Source organism: Rhinopithecus bieti, unplaced genomic scaffold (genome assembly GCF_001698545.2).
Source record: "Rhinopithecus bieti isolate Rb0 unplaced genomic scaffold, ASM169854v2 scaffold_3763, whole genome shotgun sequence".
NCBI lineage: Eukaryota > Metazoa > Chordata > Mammalia > Primates > Cercopithecidae > Rhinopithecus > Rhinopithecus bieti.
Window position 1 is genome coordinate 2576249 of NW_016804379.1, and position 10576 is coordinate 2586824.

The following is a 10576-nucleotide window of genomic DNA, read 5'->3' on the forward strand; positions in this document are numbered from 1 at the left end:
CAAAAAAAAAAAAAAATATATATATATATATGTATGTATATTTCTTTCTTTCTTTGGGACAGAAGGAACCACATAATTCACTCCAGTCCAGTTTGGCCCTAGCTCCCAGGAAGGCTGAAGTCAAATTTATGGCCAGCAAGCCCTCCAATCAGCTGACCTGAGCCCTTCCTTTACAGAAGCAGGGAATATCCAGAAGACAATGTCCCAGAATTCCCCACAAATTCCTGCTCTTTTTTCTCTGCCCATTAGACTTCTTCATATCCCCCTCCTTCTTTCCTGTCACATTCTCACATCTACTTAACTGTCCCCTCATTTCCTGTATATTTGTTCTTTAGTGGTCCCTATTCTTCTACATTTAAATTTCTCACTTTTTGCTAAATTGGGTCGATTTTTCCCCCATCTTTCCCTTACTTGACTTTTCTATATTTTATATAATATCACCATGCTTTCTTTAAATTTTTTACCTTGGCTTTCATTTGTCTACACTCTACTGGCCTCCCTTTCTCCTTGAGCCATTCCTTCTCAGCAATTTGTACAGGCTCTTAAATTAACCCCATCCATTCATTAAGTATTATGCTTCCCAAAGTTCTTTTCTGGTCTCCTTTTCTTACTCTATCCATAATCTAGGCATACTCTGTTATCCCTAAAGTACCTACAGATGAACTCAAGTGCTCTGTGTGTCCCATGAAAAAAAAATGTGGGCATGTGTGTGTGTTTGTGTGTGTTGTACACTTTTTTTCTGATGAAAATAGCTTTCTTCATATTCTCTAAGGGACTCACGAAAACACAAAGTTAATTCTGGCATATGTTAATGCTCTGAAATCTATATACTCAGATTGTATTTCTCCCTGAACTCCAATTCATATATCTACAATGTAAGCAGCACAGCCTAAACAAAATCATCCTCTTCATTTCCAAGCCTCTCCCAGTTTATTTTGTCTTCTGTCGATGGCACTGTCATCAACTCAGTTATCCCAGTTTGATATCCAGTCAAACTTCAGAGTCCAGCATTTCTCCATACTTAAGATCCCTTCACTCGTTGGCTTCTCTCAATCTCTTAGGCATCATTTCATGAAGCAGACTCCTGTTGTCCCTGACACGAGGTTTGCCCCCTCTAAACCGTTCGCAGACTAAAACTAGAATGACCTTTTAAAACTGCTAATGTGAGCCGGGCGCGGTGGCTCAAGCCTGTAATCCCAGCACTTTGGGAGGCTGAGACGGGTGGATCACAAGGTCAGGAGATCGAGACCATCCTGGCTAACACAATGAAACCCCGAAAAACTAGCCGGGCGAGGTGGCGGGCACCTGTAGTCCCAGCTACTCCGGAGGCTGAGGCAGGAGAATGGCGTTAACCCGGGAGGCGGAGCTTGCAGTGAGCTGAGATCCGGCCACTGCACTCCAGCCCAGGCGACAGAGCAAGACTCCGTCTCAAAATAAAATAAAATTAAATTAAAAAACTGCTAATGTGCTCATTTTCTTCCCCTTCACTTAAAACTCTTCTCATAGGATAAAGGCTAAACTTTTAACTATAATATATAAAGCACAAAATCATCTGGCCCCAACGAACACTCCTTCTGTCATGCCTTCATCTGCCCCATCAGCCCTAATATTTCTCTCTATCCTCCAGTCATGCTGAGCTTTTTACAGACCCTGGCAGGTGCCATTATGTTATTAGATTCTGGGACTTGGCACATTTTATTGCCCCAGGATTCCCTGGTTATCTACACATTCATATCCGACGAAAAGCGCAGTGCCTAGATCTTTGATGGTCTATTGTGTTTTCATACTTTGTCAACGTGGCTGAGCTGGAATTACTTTTCTCAGAGCTTCATCGCTGTATGGTTCCAGTTTAAAGGTGGCCAAAAGAGAATTTGCCCAAGATTTGGAAGGCAAAAGTGGAGTGTCAGTCATTATGCTCTAAAGAGAACTGTGGATGGAGGTAATGAGAGATGGATGCAGAGGTATAGATGGATCCCAGTTTGTCCCTGCTCTTCCCCATGCCCTCTGTCCATCTCTTTTTCCCAGTGTCCCTTCCTGCTGGCCCACAACCCAGGCTGTGAACTTAGAGAGAGTAGCTATGAAGAGACAGCCCCCATAGACACCAGCCACTTTTCACGGTCCCACTGCATTAGCAGGATATGCCTCGCATCCAGATGTCTTTGCAAGCTCTGACTTGTCCAACCACATAAGTTCTCTGAATTTCCAAATCTCTTTTTCAGACCTTTACCTCCTCAGGCTTTTCCACATTTGCATAAGGACCAATTCCTCTTATTAATTTTTTGTTCCCTGATAGCTCTGCTTCCCTGATGGGACTCCTCAGTTTTATTGAGTAGTTGGCTTGCACACATCCTTCAGTATGCCATCTCTGGGAGAAGCCTCTCTCACCACAGAGCCATCAGGGGTTCCATGAAGGGAAGAACTCAGAAGGGCTTCTCATGGCTATTCCTCATGGCTACACAGCTCCTATGTTCACACTGTGGGGCACACACCTACACTTCCATCCCAAGTGAGAAAAAAAACTGGGTCTGATTCCTGGAGCACTCTTCTCAGGGATAGAATATCTGGGTGACCACACTGACTCGTTCTGTAACAGCCCTGCAAGTGGCTGGCTATTCCTTGAAAGCTTCACTATACCTCATGACTACAGGTTGGGGAAAGAAGAGACATAGGCAGAAGGAACTCGGTTTTGGTAGAAAACTACCCTGGGGAGATGGATTTCAGTACAGGTGGATACTCAAAATGCTTCTAGGGACAATTGGCCAGGATCCAACCTTCCCAGGATTGAGACAAGGCATCATCAGGAGCTGGAGATGCATTATTTCCCCATGCCAGGAAGGGCTGCTTCAATCTAGAGACAAGTCTGATGCAAATACACTCTGCATGGGGCTGGGAAGATATCAGTGGTGCCTTTCAGCTCTACCTACTCCTAGGTCAGCTCTTTGCACCTTTAATGCCCTGATGCCTGCTCTGCCAAGGGAGTAGAACACAGGTTAAGTTCATCCACCACTCCAGAAGCATCTCTGCCTTGATTGTGAGCCCTTCATGGCGGCTTGCAAGATGGTGTCTGCTACGCCCCTACATTATCTGCAGGCACGGTTAGGAACTGTGAGCTCCTCGAGGAGTGGAGCATGCCTGAAGCCCCCTTTTAGGCTGAGCAGAGATGTTTTCAGATCACAGCTGTGAATCCCCTCCTTTCATAACTATGTTTGCTGGGCATTGACTTTGTCATCACAAGGCTGTCCTGCATGGCCCAGGTTTGTCCCACTTTATACTGCATCAGGTAGCACGATGCTGGCCAGGCACTTTTGCTAGCTCACATGCCCCATTTCCCCACTTCCCAGGCAGAATAGAATGTGCTCCCTAAACAGAAGTCAGCCTGTTCAGGGGCCTGGCTTCAGACTAATTCTTCAAAGTTAACTTCTTTATATAAACCCTGTGACCACATGTACATCCCTGCCTGGTGATTCAAGGCTTCCAGGCTGCTGCCTTAATGAACCATGAATTCCTTAGGGCCACATCTGGGTCTACCGTCATCATCACTAGATTCCCAGTGTAGACCCATCACCTGATAAACAGCAGGTGCTGAGAAAAACATGAACAATTGCACGTGGATATAGATGGAGTGTCTAGAGGCTCAGGAACTTGTCCACCTATGTCTGCCCCTCCCTGTGGGTGTCTCCTTGCTCAGAGTCAACCAACAATCTCAGAGAACCGGCCCAGTGACGCATGAAGTAACTTCAGGCTCCTTTTCCCAGAGGAAGTCTCACTTATGAAATGGTCTTTTTACCAGGAAGACTTTGCCTCCTGGGGATTTTCCTAGCTTGACTTGATGCTGAATGGCTGCCCCACTTCTTAGTATAATATTTCCAGAGATTACCATTCTGTAGGAGAAAGAACAATGTTTCTCAATGGAAAACAGCCTGGCAGAGCCTTTGGTTTTCATCAGGCCTGTACCGAGGTAAGGTCATTATAAACTGTCCCCTGCCTCATCTTTCCCATCTATAAATGGGCTAACTCTTACCTACCCCCAATCAATGCACTGAGACAATGAATGCCATTTAACAGGTTTTGAAAGGGATTGCCCCCACCGTGAGCTAGGTTTGATGGCCCGCACAGACCCTGGGATTCCCCATTGCAGTATTTACCTTGCTATATTACCTCCCTTGCCTTAATGATGGTCTCCTCCCATCACTGACAATGAACCCTCCATAGCCCTAGAATCTCAAAATAAGCTCATACTTAATGTTTAGGGGCAGCCACATTGGCCAGATGCATCAAAAAGTGTCAGTTTTGAAAGCAGACTGATCTGAGCTCAAATTCTAGGTCTGCCACTTGTGTGCTATAGGTCAGTCCTTTAGACACTCAGTTTTCTCTTCTGTAAGATAAACTGCTACGTGTCCAGAAGGAGAATATGGGAGAGAAACCACAAGTCATGAGTTCCTGTCCTATGATTATATTTTACTTTGGCAACTATTGTTATTTATTAATAAATAAATGCTAAGAAAATAATTCAAAGAAAAGTAAACCCAAAGGCTATCATTACAGACTTTTCAGTGAAAGAGTAAAGTATTTTAAACTTAGCTGCCCCAAAATAAGAGAATGGTTAATTATATTACTGACTCCTTTGGCCCAGAAGTTCTACTTCTAAGAATAGTCTATAAAAATACTCACAAAAAAACGCCCATGGATAAGAACATTCATTGCCAGATTTGTTGCCATAGAAAAATTTGGAGATGATACTCTAACATCCCATATGGCTATGTCTAAAAATGAGCATTTTACAACGTGGAATAATATTCATAGTATTTGTTGAGTGAGAAAAAACAAAAACAAACAAACAAAAAACAAATTGTGGGACACTGTGTATAATGCAAACTCATCTTTGAAAAGAACAAAAGACAATATAAAACATTATATATTATGTACGTAGATCATACAGAAAAAGTTAAGAAGGTTACATACTAAACTGTAGAATAGGTGAGGGCATCATATTTAGCTTTATATACATTTGTATTCTTTGAGTATTATAAAAAGTATGCATGATTTTGTATTTTTTAATATATAATTAAAATGTGAAAAACAAAGTTTCAAAAAGGGATATGTGAACAAGTGAAAACCAAAAAATTTTGCAAGTAGGCAAGTTCAAAGAAGATTAAATGATATTTTCATATGTTAATGCCAAAAAGCTTTCATCCAAAAGGATTGCTTACAGCAGATGCAGATCTTCAACAAATGGCAGCCTCTTACACTATACATCAAGGGTAACCATACCCCAAGACCTGACCCCCAGCTTCAAAGGTCCAATAATGAATTGGTAACATGTTTTGAGCACCTACCACAAGCTGGGAACTGTGCTAAGTACAGTTGAGCACCACTTCATTTAATCATCATGGCAGCCCTATAAAGCAGTACTATCGTTATCTCTATTTTACAGATGAGGAAACTGAGGCCCAGTTATGGCTAATAAGCAATGGAACCAAGAATAAAATGCAGATTACTCCAGATTTTGAGCCCAAACTCTTAAACACTGAGCTCTAATATCTTCATGATTTGTTTTTTCAGTTCACCCACCATTAGTCAGACTCATGAAGATTACTTCATGCTAACTAGACTTATAAAAATAAATAAATCAAATGCCAGTGTAGCATTTATAATAGTCATGCCAACCATTCAGAACACCTCCCTTCCTTATATTAGGTTTCCAGGGATGCTGATACACAGAGAATCAGTGACTAAGGGTTGGATAGTTGGGCATATTTCATCCTAGCTAAGGAAAAACGTGATGAGGAAAAGGGGGCAGGAGTGCAGAGTGGCTAAGACCAGGACCCCGGAGACAGATGAGCCTGCCTTCATATCCTGCATCCTCTTTGGGCCAGCTAAGTGACTAGCTTAGGAAACTCCCAGTCACTGGTTTTCTTGTCAATAAAATGTGGATGAAAACAGTCCTATGACATAGGGTTATTTTAGAGATTAAATTTTTAAATCTGTTAAAGCACTTTAGTGTCTATAGGGCCTGACATGCAGTTGGTGTCAGCAAATGTAATAATGAAACCAATATAATTTGTATTGTAACATAATATTGTTTTCCCATCTGCCACTGCTCGCTCTGCAGTGCCCCTCTGAGTGTCCACATCCTCATGTCTGTCAGTTAGAATCCCTCCATGCAGTTCATCGAAGAACTGGATAAACACTTTCTGCCCTACTCTCTTTGTGATACGTCATACAAACCACACCCTTCACTCATTCTTGATTTGATTCTAGCTCTTTGTGGAAACCTGCCCATCTCCTGAATAAACTCTGTTCACCTTGATTGAATTTAGGTACTTACCAAGTCTCCATCAGTAACACATTCACAAACATTCAATAAGGAGACTCCCTTCTGCCAAAGCAAGCTTCCTTTTCATTGATTTTTAACCAGGCGTCACTTTGTAAGTATACCTTCCACTAGCATTGTTAGCTTTGGGAATGGAACAGATCAGACTGGAACACTGATCCAAAATTTACCAATTCAAGGGTAGTTTTTTTGTTTTTGTTTGTTTATATCCCTTCCATCTTTCAGAAAGGAAATCAGCCAGCTGTTTTTTCTCACCTGGCGTGAATCTTACTCTCCTGGATGAGTGGGAGAGTGCTGTACTCAGCATGAAGCACTGGACTGGATGATTTATAGACAGAAAGATTCTTCCAAGCTCTTGTCTGATTTTTTACTGTGGAATCCCTAGGTCAACATTATCCTGATCTTTGTCTCCTTGGTAGATTCCAACCCACAGAGCTAGATGGACAGAAATGGCTTACAGTTCCAGTCCTATGTGAAAGTGTGTGCAGTGCCTGAAAAGAAACTTTAAGTTCTGCACAAAGGTAGCATATTATCTGGACAGAGTTACCATTACTTAGCAATCTGATAGCAGTGCTGATGAGCGACCTGCATTCACTGAGCAAAGTACTCATTTGCTGAATGTCAACAAAACTCTTATGCCTCCCAGTGCCCAAAGGAGTCACCAAAGAAAAGAGGCTGACAGGTTCTTTGTATATAAGGTAAGGAGGGGAAGTTAGCAACAAGGGGGGGTAATTAGGTGCAGCCTGACTGTAGAATTATTAAAGCATAGAATGCAAAGCTAGAAGGTCTTTGTGGAGCATTTGGACCAATAGTTTTAGGTGCTAGGGAGAGGCCTGCCTGCATTGAAACTACCAGGGTGTAGATTAGAAAGACCATTTCCTGGACTCCTTCCTCAGAAGATTTTTTATCAGTAAGACTGGCTGGGTCTCTGGAACTTGTATTTTATTTTATTTTTATTTATTTATTTATTTTTGAGATGGAGTATCCTCTGTCGCCCAGGCTGGAGTGCAGTGGCGCGATCTCGGCTCACTGCAACCTCCGCCTCCCGGGTTCACGTCATTCTCCTGCCCCAGCCTCCTGAGTAGCTGGGACTACAGGCGCCCACCACCACGCTTGGCTAAGTTTTTGTATTTTTAGTAGAGATGGAGTTTCACCGTGTTACCCAGGATGGTCTCAATCTCCTGACTTCATGATCTGCCCACCTTGACCCCCACAAAGTGCTGGGATTACAGGTGTGAGCTACCACACCTGGCCTGGAACTTATGTTTTTAACATGCTTCTCAGACTGTTCTAATATCCAACCAGGTTTGGAAAACACTGAGCTCATCTGCAGCCCTCATCTTACAGAGGAGACAGCAGCCTGCAGATGTGATGGGTATGACTTAGACAAAGTGTCCCAGAGACTAAGTAGCCATTTACTCTCCAAAATGTTACTCATAGTCAATACATTAGCATAAATATTCCCCCACATCACCAGAAAAGAGTGTTCATCTGATAAAAAAATTGAGAAAAGATGGTTCAGAAAAGCCAGCCACCAGAGACCCAGGCTCACAAGCACAAGAGACAGAGGAGGGAAATCAATTCTGTCAATTTGCTGGTGCACAAATTACTCCTGCCAATTTCTTTAAACGTCTCCCCATACTGAACTACAGACTGTTTCTATTTGCTCTTCAAACACCTTTAGCTCTTGTTTGGTACAAATGGGGAAAAGCCTTTTTTTGTTGCCATGGCACCACCACAATAAGCTGTTTTGAAGTGTTAGATATTCTGAAATGACAGACTGTGTTTCAAGAAATGAGAATTCTGACAGGGTCAGTAGAATTTGCCAACCTTCTATGTATCACAGGTTGTCACAAATCAGTGGTGTCACTATACCAGGAATTTACTCTTGAGACCAAAGAGCACAAGTTTTGACAGTCTGCTCCAGGCCCAGGTGTTCAGTGGACGTGCGGGCAATTCCCTCCCAGCCATGCGCTTAGCTAACTGGCCCCAGATGCTGATGCTCTCGGATCGGAGTCACGCAGAAAGTTCTGGTCCAGTGTGAAATAACCAAGTGTCAATGTCCTTGCTTGTTTGTTGTTGTTTTTTGTTTTGTTTTTATTTTTTGTTTTTTTAGATGGAGTCTCGCTCTGTCGTCCAGGCTGGAGTGCAGTGGTGCAATCTCCGGCTCACTGCAAGCTCCGCCTCGTGGGTTCACGTCATTCTTCTATCTCAGCCTCCCGAGTAGCTGGGACTACAGGCATGTGCCACCACTCCCGGCTATTTTTTTTTTTTTTTTTTTTTTTTTTTTTGTATTTTTAGTAGAGACGGGGTTTCAGTGTTAGCCAGGATGGTCTCCATCTCCTGACCTAGTGATCCGCCCACCTCAGCCTCCCAAAGTGCTGGGATTAGATGCCTGAGCCACTGTGCCCAGCCCCTTTGTTTTCTTTTTGCAGAGATGCAGCTCCTCCACCACTGAAATTGAAGGCTAACTTCAAACCTCCCATTCCCAGGATGAGATCGACAAATAGTACTTAAGCTATGACACTTGTGTTCCAAGCACAATCTTGAGGCAACCACATTTTTGTCCATGGCCTTGCCCTATAATTGTGGGATGTATATGTATGCCTTCCTCTCTGCATTGTAAACTCCTCAAGGACAAAGGTCATGATTTATTCATCTCTACATCTATCACTGTGTCTGACACATAGGAAGCATTAGTTCATGTTTGTTAGGAGTTCCAAGATCAAATTTAAAAAATAAAGAGGGGTGTGTGTGTGTGTGTGTATGTATGCCACATGTATTTTGGATGATATGAGCCTGGCTTAGTGAGATGATAGTGAGACTAGGAAGGAAGAGAAATATGAAAGCAGTTTTAGAAGCATCTCCAAAAGTAATTGTTAGCACCCTTTTGTTGATATCATAAACCCCCAAGAGTTCACTTAAATAAATTTTGGGTCCCCATATCTGAGGTTTCTGATTCAACTGGTGTACAGAAAGACCCAGGAGTCTTTTTAATGCAAGTCCCCAGGGCATTCTGACATACGCTAAATCATCTGGTAGTAGATGAAAATCAAAGGGTGAAGGATGCCTAAACATTAGTAGTCCTACCTTTAAACAATTTTATAGCATTTGTTAGGAGTGAAAAGCTACACATATTAAACAGTTAGGCATAAAAAGAAACACCCTAGAAAGGAATACACAATAAGATGCAAAACAATCTGAACCAATGCCAAAATCTGAGAGCCAAACAATAAATGTAATTGTAGCTCTCAGACACCAGCAGCGAAGATTCCATGGAGAGATGAGACCTCAAATGGAAAAGGGCCTTTATAGGCGAGTGGAACTTTCTTGGCAGAGACAGAGGGGGCATTTCAGGATGATAAGTTCTTGAACTCTACCATGTTTTGAAATCCTAGTGGTTTATGTGCAATATTGTATAACCTGGTGAGAACCAGATCAGGAATGTCAGCCTTATATTCCTGCTGCCACCTGGGGAGTTGGGATACAGTTAGAGCTGCCATACAGCTATATAGAAACAGGTATCTTGCTTTCTGCATAATCACCATGTTCACAGTCTGCTCCCAGGCTGCCATACTACACATCAATCAAAGTTTCATGTAGATATTGATAGAAATGTAGATATATAAACATACATTGATATAGATATAGCATAGATATCTTCCCTGATTCTGTCGTTTAAGGCATTCATTCAGGGACAAACAAGAGAGTTCTTTTAAAGTTATCATCAGATGCAGGGAAACGAGGGCTTGAGAGGAACAGGGAAAGACTGATGTGGCTTTATAAACAGAGTACCTGACATCAAGGCATTAAACAATCATTTGTACTTAGAAAAATTGAAGGAAGTGGCCGGGTACGGTGGCTCACACCTGTAATCCCAGCACTTTGGGAGGCCAAGGCAGGCGGATCACGAGGTCAGGAGATCAAGACCATCCTGACTAACACGGTGAAACTCTGGCTCCACTAAAAATACAAAAAAATTAGCCAGGCGTGGTGGGACGTGCTTGTAGTCCCAGCTACTTGGGAGGCTGAGGCAGGAGAATGGTGTCAACCCATGAGGCAAGGCGGAGGCTGCAGTGAGCAGTGAGCTGAGATTGTGTCACTGTACTCCAGCCTGGGCAACAGAGCGAGACTCTGTCTCAAAAAAAAAAAAAAAAAACAAAGAAAGAGAGAGAGGGAGAGAGAAAGAAATAAAGAAAGAAAGAAAGAAAGAAAGAAAGAAAGAAAGAAAGATTGATTAAA